Here is a 15,240-nt window from a genome sequence, read left to right on the forward strand (position 1 = left end):
GGCCGGGAGGTGGGGCGGCGTCTCTTTAAGCGGCCCCGAGCGCCAGCGCGTCTTCCCGGGACCCAGAGGCTCGGCTGCGCCTGCGGCGGCGCCCGCGATGTCACCGCCCGCACCCCGAGCCGCGGCAGAGCCCCCTGGGCCCCCGCGCGCCGGGCACCCCGCGCCCCGCCGGGCTGCGTAACGCGCTTCTGCGCGTCCGCCGGCGTCCTGTCCTGCGTGCCCGGCCCTGGCGAGGCGCGGCCAAACCTCGGTAAGTGTCCGCAGCGGCGCGGGGCGTGCGCTCCCCGCAGCGTCCCACAAGGATGCGCCGAACTCGCATCCGCTACATGGTGGGGTTTCCAGATTTGCATTCCAGGGCCCCTTGGCTTTCCTGTAGCAGCCTTATTAACCACGCTGGCAGTCCTGTGACTGGTTAGGGCTGCTTCTGGGCAAAATGTGTAACTGCTCAGAATTTGATTTTTAGATAGTCTTTATTTACGATCCTTTCCTCCTAAATACTTAAAATGTATTTACTGCTGTGGACCCATTTCGTTACTCCTCAAGAACCGCATCTGACTGACCTCAGAAAGGTCAGTGTTAAAACGCTGTTTTCCCTCAGACCTTTACCTGGTGAGCTTTACCGGAAAATGGAAACGTGGCTTATTTCGTTAGGACCGTCAATTGTGATTCTATTTTATTTCTCACGAGTGTAGATTTCTGTAATTAAGCGACCCCGATTTGCTAAGTTGCTTTCAACGTGGGCCTTGGGGGCAAGGACCAGGCTCCGGCTCCAGTTGGGAGACAGCTCCTAGGAGGATGTGTGCCGGCTGGGTGCAGATGCGGGTTGTGCAAATCCGGGGTATCTGGGCAGCTGCCCCGGGAAGAATGTGAGGCAAAGCGATTGTGAAAGATGGGGAGAGAGTGGGTGAGCAGCGTTTAAAAGATGCAGTTTCAACCCTCCCCCCATCTGTTCATGTGTTTGTTCCTAAGCAAGAAGTTGGGCGGTAGTGCAGAGGGCTAGAGTTTAATTTTTAATTTTTACTTTTATTTTTTTTAATTTTAAGGAGAGGCAGCTGGAAGACATGCCCTCCCAAATCAGAGCAATGTCTGATGCTTGGATTGCCAAATTCCATTTCCGCCCATATTAAATTCTTTTGGCTCTTAGCAGCCCTGGTTTTTGCAGGGCTGGCTTTTATTTGCAGTTGTTTAGGTGGTGTGAATCATTTGTATACTTTGAGTTCCCTGCTTTCTGCACACAGATGTTTTTATCTATGCAACCAGTTGAGTAACTGGAGGGAAGGATAAGGCCCTGTCTGTACAGACAGAATGAATCCTGCGGGGGGCGGGGGAGAATTGAGCCTTTCCTTTGCACACTGGCCGTGGCCAAGTCTTCCCAGCCATTTGGGCAATTCAGAGGATGGTGTCAGGTGAGCTGAGCTGCGAAGAATTTGCTTGTCTTATAATAAAACGTCTTCCCATGGGGCCTGAAAGCAACACGGTTGGTGGAGGCGGCCTATAAAGATGGTCCTGGCTTCTGCCTCCTCCACTGCCTGGCCCTCTCCGGATTTCTGAGCCTGCCTGCTAGGAGAAACCGCTGACTGGATGGAGGCTTCGGGAAATGCTCCTGGAATCAGGACGAGCCCTCCTTGAGTGGCTTTTACTTCTGTCTGAAGGAAAAGAACAGTTTGTTAAAAAAAAAAAAAAAAAAAAAAAAAAAAAAAAACAAATTCTGTTTTTTAAGAGTAAAAAAAAAATGGTTCTGATCTGAAGGCAAATTCATTTTAAGAGTGTGAATCATTTGGTTTATGGGGTTCCCCCCCCCTTTTCTTCTTTTGGTGAGACAGCTTGGAGATGATTAAATGTCCTGTCTGCAGGAAATTACCAGGAGATTCTAGTGTTTTCCTGAATCAGCCTCAGATGGTACACAGCTCTGTGTGTAACACAAGGAAGCTCATAGTCTTTCCTCAGGGACACCTAGCTCACCTAGTCTTTCAAACTGCTGCATCAACAAACTTAATTGTGCATGCGTGCACGTGTATGTGTATGTGTGCACGTGTGTGTGTGTGATTTTGGAGGTTGAATTCCCATGTAAGAAACTAAACTAACTCTTGCCTTCCCCTCCTGAGCTTTTAAACATGGGTCTTGGTTTTGAGATGATTTTCTCAAGCTGCTTTCCCACTAGCCCCTCCTGCTAGCCCCAGCAGGAGAAGCTCTTGGCTTTCTTCCCCAGATGTCCTTTAAGCCTGGGTTGTTCTCTTTGGGGACACAGATGCCTTGAGGAATGAGAGCCATGCAAGGGTTTGAACTAGTGCTGGCCCATTTGGCGGTGACATTTATGGTCTTTGTAGAGCTGTTTGCAGAGAAACCAGAGCAGTTTGTGTTGAGTTTATCCTGAAGCATCAAACATGCAAAGAATGGGCCATTAAAGGACTGGAAGGGATGCGGAGGGACACAGCTGGGTCTGCGTGTGGTTGTGTGTGCAGAGATCTGTGGTTCTTAATAGTTTGAAAACCAAACCTCAGAGATGCTATGTCCCCAAGATATTTTTCTTAATCTTTCCTGAAAGCTATCCAGTCACATTAAGCACTTCCTAGCTGTATAATAAAGCAGGAGGGCTTTGAGAGGATATAAACTCGGTATGATATTCTGAAGCAAATGAAAGGAAGCAGAGGGAATAATGTCTTTAGCTACCAAATCACAGAAGGGTAATCCTAGCTGAATGTAATGAAACTTTATGGAAGTTGTACTCAGAGTTTAAATGTAGCGTTTGAAATTTCTTTGATTTTGTTTGTTTGTTTCCTCAAACTCCAAATGGCAAGAGATTCTTTTCCAGGATATTTGACACCTTATTATCATACAGGGTGTTTGTGTGTGTGTGTGTGTGTGTGTGTGTGTGTGTGTGTGTAAGGGGAGGTCTTTTTTTTTCATATCCTGTTGCTTTCTATGACAAGCAGGGAAAGGTCTTTTTTATTTTCTTTTGCAAAGATTGTAATCTGGATGACTTCCAGAAGAATGGAAGAAGTAGGGGCCAAGGGAACAGATACACGTACTGTGGGACTCCAGTGTCTGGGAAAGCTCAGGAATAGTTTCCCTGAAGTGTAGCCCAGAGGTCTTTGAGAAGGGCTTCCAGTCTGTGTGTGGAAGTCTCCATACCAGTCACCAGGGTCCCCCTCCTCCCTAGGCACCCCAGACAAAAGATCTGTCTCCAGGGTGCACTGTGTGGCGTTGCTTACCACGCCTTTGCCTCTTACTGTTTTTCTTTCTAAGAATGCCTGCTGAACTCCTGAAACACTTACACAAGGTTACCTGGTACTCACCCAGAGTGACTCACGTGGTCCCTGAGTTTATTTCATAATGATTGGTGCTGTGTGCAGGATTTGGGAGAGGAGCAAATATCTGTTGTGTTAGAGCCCAGATAAATTATAGTTTGAACCACTAGGCCACCCAGCCTTGAGAAGAGGTCTCGTTGTGGTGTATCACAATTGATAACAGTAGCAAGCAGGACGAGGAGAGCTGTGAACTGGCTGCGTTTTGCCCCCACACACGCAAAGTCTGGAAGTCCTAGGTTAAAAAGCATCCCAAGGGCATTCTTGACTGGATCTTGACAACACTTTACTGTTGTCACTTAAAAATCATCACTGCACCCTCAAAGTCCACACCGTTAGGGAGAATGAGCTCAGAGTTTCCGAGGGACGATGTGGGCTTCTGGACTGGGACTGCCCAGTGTGAGCCTGCACTCTCCAGGCCAGGCTGGAAGGAGTTGGTGGCAGTCTGCACCTCGTGACAGCCCGCTCTCCACAGCAGCCTTCTCCTCGAACATGAGACCCTGGCATTTGGCAGGCGGCAACAGGCCAGGAGAGCCTCTTCTATGCAGTGCTGTGATGGAGTTTAGGGCACAAGGAATGGGAACTTGAAGCATGGCATGAAGCTGGTCCCAAGAGAAGATGCATGGTTTGGCGAGGTGCATCTGGTACCTCCAGTTTTTGGGATCTGAAGGCTGCTCAGCTCTCAGAGCCACTTTCTCTCCATCGGCCACAGCCCCTCTGTGGGATTGCCCCCTCAAACTCAGGAGTTTGGGGGCCTATGCGGAGACCCTTCCCCTCCCCCTGCATCCCCAGTGCTCCGTGGAGTTCCTCTGAAAGCAGTGTGTAGGGCGAATTGTAAGAGGAGCGGCAGAGACACAGCCTCATTTAGCTTCCCCAGTGCGTCTCGCTTGGCTTGACCTGATTTTTCTTGCTCTCGGGTGCATGGAGTAGTACTGATTTTTCTGGCTTAATTGCTGCAGGATGGTGATAGAGGACAAACCACGTAACCTCAGGAGCTGTGCCTTCCTTATCTGTGAAATGGAATGCTCATGCCAGCCCCTTCTCCTGGGGCCCCTTCTCCGGGTGATGGGCGACTGTGAAAGCTCTGTGGGTTTGTGCCAAAGCATACTAAAGACGTGTGGCCCTTGCCACCCTACTTGGGTTCCTGCCTGCGATCCAGGGAATACCTGTCCATGAATTGCTCCTCCACAAAGTAACCAGAAAGCTTCTGTGCATATGCAGATGTGTGATCTTCTGCATCCCTTGAAGGATTAAAATTCTTCCTGTATGAAACGCTCTGAGAAGCCTTAGAAGACTGAAATCTGTTCATCGTGACCTTGTATGTTCTGTGCTCTTGGACTCCGCAAACCTTTTCCCATCTCACTCCTCGGTGTGCAGCAGAGCACACCAGAGGAAGCTGCCATGCTTCAGGGTGATGACCCTGCCTCTGAGGAGCATTGTGACAAAGCATGTCTCTGAACCTTGATTTCCTTTGCTGGGAGGCTGTTCTCCTGGTGGCTCTCGACCTGCAGTTTTAGGGAGGGCGAGTGAGTTGAAGATGTGGAGACAGCCCTGCACCTGGCAGCAGAGTTCATATGGCTGGGTCCCCCTCTCCTTTGCACTCGTTCCTTCTGCTGGCTTTGGTGTCTCACGCTGGCCTTGCCTTCCCTTGCCCTTGGTCCGCACTGCTGCCCTTTCTTCTCTCCTGGTCCTGAAAAAGGAGGCTGCTCTGGCTTTCACTTGCTCACTTCCCTTCTCTATTGCCTCTGGTTGCCATCACTGTGCTTTAGTCCCTGGATTTGTGCTGTCAGACAGCGTTGACCAGCACATTGATACCTGTAATCTGGGCCTCTTCTGAGCTCCCGTCTTTCACCCTCATCTCTTGGTATCCACAGGGAACTGGTTCCCAGATTCTGCTTAGATCCTCGAATCCAAAGATGTTCAAGTGCTTCTATAAAATGGCACAGTCTTTGCAGATAACCCACACACATCTTCTCAAATAAATTTAAGCCACCTCTAGGTGACTTACAATACCTAGAACAATGATGAGGAGAAAGAAAATGTACCTGTTTGGTGCAGATGCAGTGTCTTCTAGCAGACTTGTGTTTTGCTGTCCAACAAACTTCTCAGATCTCATGTATCAAAGCACAACTGTAGATTCTTTCCTGCACAACTCTAGAATCTTTTCCTGTCTCACAATGTCAGCAATAGCACCTCCAGCTGCCCAGTTGCTTGAGCTGAAACTTGTGGCATCCCTAACCTTTCTGTTTGCCTTGCACGCTCTGCCAGTCTAATGGGAATGAGGTCTCTCTGTTCCATTTCAAAAGTATAACCCAAGTAGAGGGTGTGCTGGGGCAGAGAAATAAGGTAGGGGAGACTGACTGATGGGGTCTTGAAGGAGCTTCCTGAAGTGCTGAGAGTGTGCCGTATCATGATATAATGTACTTCTTAGACCTTGGCGTTTGTTAACAGTAATTGACGCTACACATCAGACCTGTGTGTACTATAGTATGTAAGTTCCATCTTAATAAAAAGATATGACAGAAGAGTGAGATACCCCAAATAGGCAGCCTCTGACCCTGCTACTCTCATTTCTTACTTTGATACCTAGATAATCACACCTAGTATAAAAGGTTGATTCACATCTTAGGACTCCCCCTTTTATGCCTTTGGACAGATTCCTGTTGTGATAAGGAAAAATCCCAACTTCTACCACAGCTAAGCACCTCCCACTCCAGCATGGTGTGGTCCTTTCCTGCTCCCGGAAGAGCATCTCTCTCTGCTGTGGTGCCAGCAAGAGCATTCTTCCTCTCTGTCCACCTCTGCACCCTTACCCTTGTTCTTCTTGGAATGTGGTTCTGCTAGAACTTTGCCTGGCTAACGGTTCATTGCTTGAGTCTTAGTTTAGATCCATTCAGTCAGGAAGACTTCTTGCCTGGCCCTGACCTGCTCTCTTTCCACCTCCCATGGCCCATGTCTTTTCTTGGCTATGCTGCCTTCCTAACGTTTCTCTGTAGGACTTCTACAGACCTCAAGTATTTCTTTTCATTCTTCCTGTTTGTCTCAGTCCTTTAACAACTGGGGCCATGTCCTTGAAGTGTGTGTTCAGTGACAGTACTTATCACCTTGGAAAACAGATTTTGATGGGCTACTACCTGGGCAAGAACATTGTTAGCTAATTGAAATTCTAAAATGATTTTTGTTATTACTCTCCCCCCTTATCCTGGTAGATGGGAAAATGAATGTGCATTTTGACCCTGCTAAGTCTCTGTACTTAATATTTCCGAGCCTTAATTTCTTTTATTGCAAAACAAGGTCATGATTGTTGCCCTAGGTGGAGGTCTGTAACCCCTGGGAGAGAGGTGTTATTGCAGTGCAAGTGTGCATTAGTGTTTCATCACCTTTTAAAAACTGTGCCCCGACTAATGGTTTTCTTTGAAGACTCTGAGCTGCTGAACTCTCCTGCCTAGGATGTCTGATCAGATGCAGCTGTTCTGGGAATTGACTTGGGATCTAAGCGTTTTTAAAATCCACTACAACTCCCTCAGCTGCCTTTAGAACTCAGAGGGCTGTAAAACACACATTTATGTTTTCATCTGTTAGGGAAAACCCCACCCCAAGAACAAAGGTTGAGCTGCCTACACAGCCCCCTACACTTCCTGCCCTCCCTGACCTCAAAGACTACCTGCACCTCTCACCTAATATTACTGTTGGAGTACTGGCTTCGAAGTAGAGCAAAGGACTGCGTGTTCTAGAAGTGGGAAAAAGTCATCACATGTAAGCAAAGATGAGCACTTCGTTTTTAGGGAAAGAGAAGAATGATACAGGCATTTCCAACACTCAGAGCCATGACTTATTTGTTGATACTGTTCATTGTATTACTCATATGGGAATAGACCTGAGGTTTTATTTGCTTGGAACTCTGGTTAAGAAGCTTAGGAGGCCTTTTCCAACTCATGGGTCCATGCTGTGATCAATTGGCATTGCAGGTCATAGGCAGAACCACTGGTATGCATAAGGAATTAGAGATATTGGAGGCTAGGGAACCTTGCTTTAGCTCTCCCTCTGGTCACTACAACAGTCTAGGTTTGTAGGTTTTTGAAAAATACTCATAAGCTTAACAAAAAAGCAACTTTCAAGATTTTCTTTTCCTTTGGGTACTGGGAAATGAACTCAGAGCCTTGGTTAGGCTAAGCCTGTGCTTTGAGGGTGTTCAACATGGCGAGCTGGAGGGCTGCTTGGGGTCCTCACCAGATGGTTCTGAGGCTGGTTAACTTGGGGAAGTAGCACATTACTGCACACATGAAGCACGGGAACTTGCTAGAGATCTGGAGGTATCCACCCATTAAACTAACCTGTTCAGCATTGTATCCCACACTGTCATCCCAGGAGGGGATGGAGATGTCTTTGCAAAGATACTAGGGACTGTTTTGTAGAGCACCATTTAGGTGATGCTCTATGGTGCTTTGAAAATGGAATGTACAAGATTAGCTTCACAGGGCTGCCCCACCAAATTTCACAGTTCTGGAAGCCATACATATGAAAGTCAGGGTGTTGGGGTTGGGGATTTAGCTCAGTGGCATAAGTGCCTGCCTTGCAAACATGCAGTCGTAAGTTTGATCCCTGGTACCGATTAAAGAAAAAAAAAAGTCAGGGTGTTGCAGAGAGGAGCTCCCTCCAGAGACTCAGGGGGAGAATCCTTCCTACCCTCCAGTGGTAGCTGGCATCCCTGGGCTTGTGGCTTTGCCACACCAGTGGCGGCCTCCTCTTTATTGCCATCTCCTCTGTGCATGTGTCTGGCTTCCCTCTGCCCAGGAGTGTCACGGTGCTTGTGATGATGTCGGGACCCACTGGGATGGCCATGGATTGCTTCCCTGAAGTTTCTTGATTTAATTATTTGCAGACATTCTGTCTTCAACTCAGGGAATATGTATAGGTTTTAGGGAATAAGACACAGGTGTGTCTTTGAGGGACTGTTTCTCAATCTACCATAGCGGACACATTGACTCAAGCCAGAACACTGGAACCAAGTTGTCACCTTGGCAAGAGCTCCCTTATTTCATGGAGAAGCATGGAGGGTGTTGAAGTCTTAGGTCAGAACTCTGGCCCATTTCCCAACCTCTTTGGGCCTCAGTTCCCTCTGCTCAAAAATGAGCTGAGTCTACAAACTTTGTCCTTTATCAGGTTGTTGTATAAAGGTTAGATGGGATAATTTATAATGTAGACAAGCAGACACTGCATCGTACTGGTTTGTTGCTGTGATTATATTTTCTTGCCACTCGTGAGTTAGTACAGTGTTGCCTGGTTTTTTCTCTGGGAACTTTGCTGTCAGGTGAAGGAGTGGGGGCTGCCCTAGCCAAGAGTACTCGCAGTTCCCTTTTTGGCCAGCACATTGGGTTTCCAGAACACTCAAGCCCATATACATATGTAACATCTTTCTACAGTTGTACAGTGTACGCCTAGGAGACAGACAGCATCATAGGTGTTCAGCTCAGTGGACTGTGATAGACAGGACATGTCTATGTTATATACCCAGGACAGAAATAAAATGGGCCAGTGCCCTGGAGCTGCTCTGTGCTAACTCAGATCCTTGATTCCACATGACACATGTTGCTGATTTATAGGCTACATCAGTGGAATCATGAGGCTTGTTTGGTCAGGTATAGTTGTAGATTGTTCATTTTAATTGCAATGTGTTTGGCTGTTAATATACCACAATTTATCAACAAGCTCGTTGATTGGACATTCATTTGGTTTGTTGCTAGTTAGGAGCTATCACAGGCAGTGCTGTTGCAGACGCTCTGGTGTGCTTCTCCTGAGGAATGGAAAGTGCTGGAACACAGTCCACAGCACTTCTGATTAGAGACTCTTCCCTCTCTCCTTCCCTCTGAAGTCTTCCTTTAGATGCTGGGGCACATGGAGAACCTCTTGCATCCAAGAGTTGCTTAGTTTGCTCAGGATGCTGTAATAAAACATAAGCTGAGTTCTTCCAGACAGCTGATTTCTCAGTTCTGGAGACAGGGAGAGGCGAGGGCAAAGGTGCCGGCAGACACAGTGTCTGATGAGTCCCCCTTCCTTATAGACACTGTCACCCTCTCTGGGTGGCAGGGAAGCCAGCTCCCAGGGATCTTTTTTTGTAAGGTACCAATCCCTGTCATGAGGACTCGATCCTGTCTCTTGCTCCTTTCCAAAGGCTGCACCTCCTAGTACACTCATCACAGGACTTAGGGCAGTGACGTAGGCATTGGGCAGGAGGTACAAGCATCCAGAGGTCGGCAAAGGACCTTGGCTGATCTAAAGGAATGAGTCTGGAGAACAAGTCAGCATCTCCCGAGATCCAGCCATGTTGGAACTTGGGGGCTGAACAAGAAAGCAGCAAGTCCTTCCTCCTGGTAAGCGGTGGCTCGAACAGTGGATGTGCCAGGAAAAGAACAAGTCAGTGTCTCCTGTGAGCCTGCCAGCACGAGCTGAGACTCAAACGTCCCATCCCCCTCCCCTGTTTAACAACTGCATGGTGTCCAGGCACGTAAAGCAACTAAATGCTTATATTGTTGGGTTGATTATGCTGACGTGGGGCCAGAGGTCTGAGCATCTCTTGGGAGGATGACCATATGCAATATACCAAATATAGGGGATTTCCTTCTATCTTCTTTTTGAAGGCAAATATTGTTTTCACTGTTTTACTTTGTTCTGATCAATTGCCTTGCTCTATTCAATATTGTTTTGATAGATTTTATAATGTTCTATTTTGGGTTTGTTTTTGCTATACCTAACTGAATGGACAATTATTGTGAAGATAACAAGATGTACTATGGAACCTATTACTGTTATCCTGGTATCTTGCCCTGAAGTTCTGTACCAGTTTCACTGCATTGTTTTGACTGGCTTTGTTCTGTCTTGTTTTGTTGTATTTTACTACCTTCAAAATAAAACAAATAAATGAATAAAGGACCGAGTCTTATTTCCTGGTTTGTCCAGCACCCTCACAAAGCCCTTGCCTAGGCCTCCTTTCTTAATGTACTGAAATCTTTTGAGCCACTGCTCCTTCCAAAATTCTCTTAGCTTGCCTTCTAAGGAGCTGGGGCTCAGGCTGAGTGGTCATTTCATAGGGGTCATTGCCCAGCTGGATACCCAGCTCCACTTCCAGGTATCCACTAATGGCTGGTGACTTGCTCTCTCTCCTGTCGCCAGTGCCAGGTGCCACACAGAGAATCCCTTCCCTCTGCCAAGTAGCCCACACACTCCTGATTTGATCCCAGCCTGGTATCTGAAGCAGCCCAGACTGTCCTGTAGATTAGGGCATGTCCAGCTGAGGTGGGGGGGGGGGGAGACGTGGCATAGGCTGCCAGAATGATGTGGGTACCAGCAAGATGCTTGGCCTGAAAAGGTTGGGAGCTGCTGCTTCAGCTCAGCCATGTGATTTTTCTTTTATTGAAGGAGCTGAGACTCACGGCTCAGCTGCCCGTGGTATTACACATGTGAGAGGCATGTCTGGGATCCTGGAATTGTGTTGGGTCATGCATGAAGCATTGCTAGGGTGTGGTGAATGCTAGAGTAATATATATGACCTTATCCAGGGCTGCAGTCGTTGTGTCAGGTTGTCACAATGGGACATCCATGGTAGATGTTAGGCTCACTCACCAAAACTCTCCAAAGAAATCTAAATGAAATTAGGCTTAGGGCCAAAAGCTCCTTGTCTTGTGTGCTTACCTCGTTTTATTAGGTGGCCTTAAAAATATATCTGTGACTGATGGAATGTGGAGGGAGTCCTAGAGGACAGTCCACTTTGAGTGTCTTCATTATGCAGTTGTATTTCTCTTTTCTTGCCTGGAATCCAAGAAGAGGAAAGGAAGTGGAGATGCCTGAGAAAGGTGTGGTTGACTCTGTAAAATTTTTATTTCTTCAACAAGGAATTGCGCCAATACTTTTCTGTGAGATATCTCATAAAAATGAATAATTGAGTGATTCTCTTCCAGGCTCTTTGGGAGATACGATTATGATAATTATTGTCATTTATTTTGCATTTTCTTTATTACTCAAAGTGTATTGGGGCCTTTTATACCTTGTGGGCCAACAGACTTTCTCTGTAAAGTGCCAGATGCTTTTTGAGGTTTTGCAAATCAAGAGGCCAAATCAAGTCTAGTTATAGGTGCTGTACTTATATAATGAGAAAACCATTTTCCATAAAATTTTTATTGACAAAATTCAACATATAAGTTGAGTGCATGTGTTTTTTGTAATACAGGTTCTCTAATGAGAAGAGTGAATTTGGTGGAGGTGGAGGAGTGTGTTTAGGGTTACTATTCTCCTGTCATCAAATTGGTTGCAAATGTTCATCTGTAAAAATCACTCGTAGCTTAGCGGCCATACAAAAGCAAGTGGTGGGCTGGATTAGGTCTGCAGACCATAGTTTATTTATGTTATTACTCATCTGAGTGTGTGTATGTGTATGTGTTGTGCACGTGTGCACACACAAGTGAGCACACATATTCCCTTAAATTGGCATGTACAGGCCAGGGACATATTCAATAGTGGCGTGAATGAGTTATTTCTAATGCAGAGGAAGCAGAAAGGTGCTGGTACAGGGCCGCTCTTGCAGGTTCACATGCCGGAGGCCTGGGTTTCTTCCTTCCTGCCCTGCCAGCCTGCTTTCCTCAAAGTCATGTGTGCTCTCAGTTGCTTCCACTGTCTGCTTTTCAGGCAGTAACAAGAAAAAGGGGGAAGAGTACACATCTACTCTCTTTTATGGGGGCTTCTCTGAGCCCCATCCAAAACTGCTCCTTCCCCTTGGCTAGAACTTGGACCTGTGACACACATCTCTTCAAAGAAGCTGGGAGATGCAGTTATTTGCTCCATTTGTTAAAAAACTGGGCTCCTGTTCCTAAGGGAAAGAGGTGATGTTGCGATAATTATAGTCATCCTCTCTTCTTCCCAGTTCCATTTTCTACAGTTTCGGTTACGACTGTCAACTGTGGTCTGAAAATACTAAATGGAAAGTTCCAAAAATAAACAGTGCTTCAGTTTTGAATTATGCACTTCTCTGAATAGCATGACAAGCCTCACGGTGACCCTCAAGCCACTTCATCTTGTCTAGGACCTGAGGCACCTCGTTGTGTGTGTTACTCTCTGTACTATACCGCCCCATGGCCACTCAGAGCTGTCTGCTATCACATCGACTGACCCATGTCACAGTGCTGGTGTTCAGGTCCTACATAGGGCTCAGAACCATCTGAAGTTTCAGGCATTCCCTTCGGAACATTGGGACAAATGCTATAAAAATAGAGCTCTGTGCCATGGCAAGAGGTCAGAATGTGAACCCCAGAAAAATTACCCTCTTCTCCCTCTTCTGATGGCAGGCTGGGATTTAATCAAGGGCTGCTCAGCTCAGTCTCCCCGTCTCCTTGTGTCTGCCCCACTGCCTGCACCTTCAAGCATCTGGGACAGGGCCACATGCATAATACTAGGAATAAGGTGTGAGCCTGATTGGTGTGTACCTTGGCTCCCTCCAAAGATAGTCCCAAGAAACACACAAGGAAGGATGAAAACCATAGTCCATCAAAGAAGGGCTTTGTCAAAGCAGGGTCTGGGAACATGGCCAAGGGTGAACCCTGACTGAAGTTCTCTTATTCCTCCAGCCCAGTGATGGTAAACCTTTTAGAGATGAGGTCCCAAACTGCACCCCCAAACCCACTTATTTATCAGAAAGGGCCAACATTGCAATTAAATCTGAACAGTGAGGTTTTAGTTTAGAAAAAGCAGCTCAGATATTAACATCTTCTGTCTTAAAAGGAAAACAATGCACATGCCATAGGTTCCCCACCAGTGCCCTGGACATAAAGGCAACTCTCAGGATCCTCCCAGCCCTTCTGACTGCTCACATGGACAGGAAGTACGAGCAATGACCAGTGAGTGCAGACGTGCATGCAGAGATGAAGCTGGCCAGCTGGTTGTGTGCCCAGTTACCTCCCTGCCACGCTGTGTGAGGGGAAGAACACGAAGTGAGAGAACAGCAACTGTGACCTTCACACTGACCCCACTCACTGCAAAAGCTTAGAATTTGGCTAACAAAATTGAGAATAAAAAAGCTTCTTATCCTAAGTGGGAAGCTGGGAGAGGCTTTCCAACTCCCTAAGTGTGGATGTGTGTGTGTATCTAGTCCTTAGGGAGAACAATTGTTTGCCAAGTACCAAGATGCACATCTCATAACAGTCCTGTGGGGTACCATCATCATTCCATCTTAAAGATAAGTAATACAGAGTTGAGAGGTTGTAGAACTTGCCCAGGACCACACAACTGATAGTTGGAGTCAAACTTAAGTAGTTGGACCCAAATCCTTTTTTTCAACTGTACTATTCATGACTGCAGTGCATAAGTCAGCATGCTAGATAAAAGCTCTAATAGCATTATCAAGGCACATGGGATTATAGTGGAAGGAATGATTCAATTTGACTTGGGAGGAGGATGGGGGAGGGAAGTTTCCAAAAGGTGGAAACATTTGAGCCAGGCTCAAAGAATGAGCTGTGTGTGTGGGAAGAACAAAAACCTACCAAGGCAAATTGTGGTTGGGCAAATTAGAACACATTGAAATAATAATTAGCTGTGACCAGTGAGGAGGTGTGAATGGGCTCAGGCCCTGTGTTTTTGCTCTCTTCCTGTCTTAACTGTTTTTCTCATTGCTGAGACAAAATACCCAAAGTTAAAGGGGGAAAGGTTTATTTAGCTCACAGTTTGTAGAGGTTTCGGTCCATAATCAGCTGGCTCCATGGCAGGTGGGGTGGCTTCAAGAATGGTTTGTGGTGAACGGAAGATAGCAAAAGCAACAAGCAGCAAGACAAAGCCTCTTTCTGCTCCTTATATTGTATCCGGGCTACCAGGATTAAGGCAGTGCCAAGCCAATCGGTGGACTGATCCAGCATCACCCACCCTTAATCCCAGCATTGCACCATGAATCCATCACACACTGCAGACTCAGCCACCTCTGAAAAAGCCCTGTGATCACATGCAGTTTTGAGAGGACATCTAGACAGAAACCACAACACCTCCTTCTGAATATCACTGGGACTAAAAACAGCCAATCATGTTCCCAAGGCCTCCCCTTGTCAGCTCTATTTTGCTTATTTGTGTCACATCTGGGACAGAAGCACAATCTATGAGCCAGCCTCCTTCCTGAGGACAACTTTCCCTAACTTTTGGTGGTCTGAGCTTGAACCATCTTCTCTGTCTTGCATGCTTATGACTTCAGTTTGTCTGAGCCTGGCTGTGTGTTTCTACAAAGGAATAAAGCTCATACATAAAAGAGGAGGCGAAAGTAGGTTTTAATATCGAGACTCCTGCTTAATCCCATCAGCAGGCTAAGGAAGGAGCATTAAATATTTATTGAGTTGTTGCATTAACATTTTCACTGTGCTGCTGTGGACACGAACTCTCTGGAGAGTGAAGCTGTCTGCCACCAAGCAAGAGAAAGCCTGTGGCCTGCGGAGACACAGACCAGGTGGCTTTGCACCTCCCACGTCTGAAGGCCTCAAGACAGCACCCCCCTCACCTGTGACCCCAGGGGACTCTGTGGAGGTCTCAGAGAGGCAGCAGTCCGCAGGCTGGCACCTCAACTCAAAAGTGCCCCTGCGACATGGGCCGGCCCATCGAGCACACATTCCAGCCTGCCCTTTGATTTTTTTCCCAAGGTCGCTGTTTCATGAGAGTTTTGTTTACCATTAGCTTAAATTGTGATAAACTGTGTGAGATATAGGTCCTTCGTGGTTTTCTCCCCTTCTTCGTTTAAAGAATTCTTTAAATGGCTGTGTCAGCCTGGATGAGACACTGCAGATTGCATCAGCAGATCCAGCGCTGGCCTGGTCACCTCCAAATAAGGCATGCCGCAGGTACTCCGGCCGGCCAGGGCCTGTGCCGCCCAAGGAATCAGCCAGTGTGCATTAAAAAGCAATTTGTCAGCCAGAGT

At 47.0% G+C, this 15,240-nt stretch overlaps 1 protein-coding gene across 2 annotated transcripts in view; it reads left to right on the plus strand.

The window, feature by feature from the left end:
- The window catches only part of Prickle2 (prickle planar cell polarity protein 2), a 301,419-nt gene that overhangs the window by 165,882 nt on the left and 120,297 nt on the right, over window positions 1–15,240 (plus strand). The window contains exon 1 of one of the 2 annotated variants that reach the window (XM_005008292.4): window positions 113–250. The exons of the other annotated variant lie outside the window; for it this stretch is intronic. The gene's annotated coding sequence lies outside the window, so the exon portion shown is untranslated. Of the gene's footprint in view, window positions 1–112; window positions 251–15,240 lie in introns of those variants that run through there. 2 annotated transcript variants of the gene reach the window in all.

Source organism: Cavia porcellus, unplaced genomic scaffold, assembly GCF_034190915.1.
Source record: "Cavia porcellus strain 051 isolate PalLab524CR breed Dunkin Hartley unplaced genomic scaffold, mCavPor4.1 scaffold_10, whole genome shotgun sequence".
In the NCBI taxonomy this organism is placed as follows: Eukaryota; Metazoa; Chordata; class Mammalia; order Rodentia; family Caviidae; genus Cavia; species Cavia porcellus.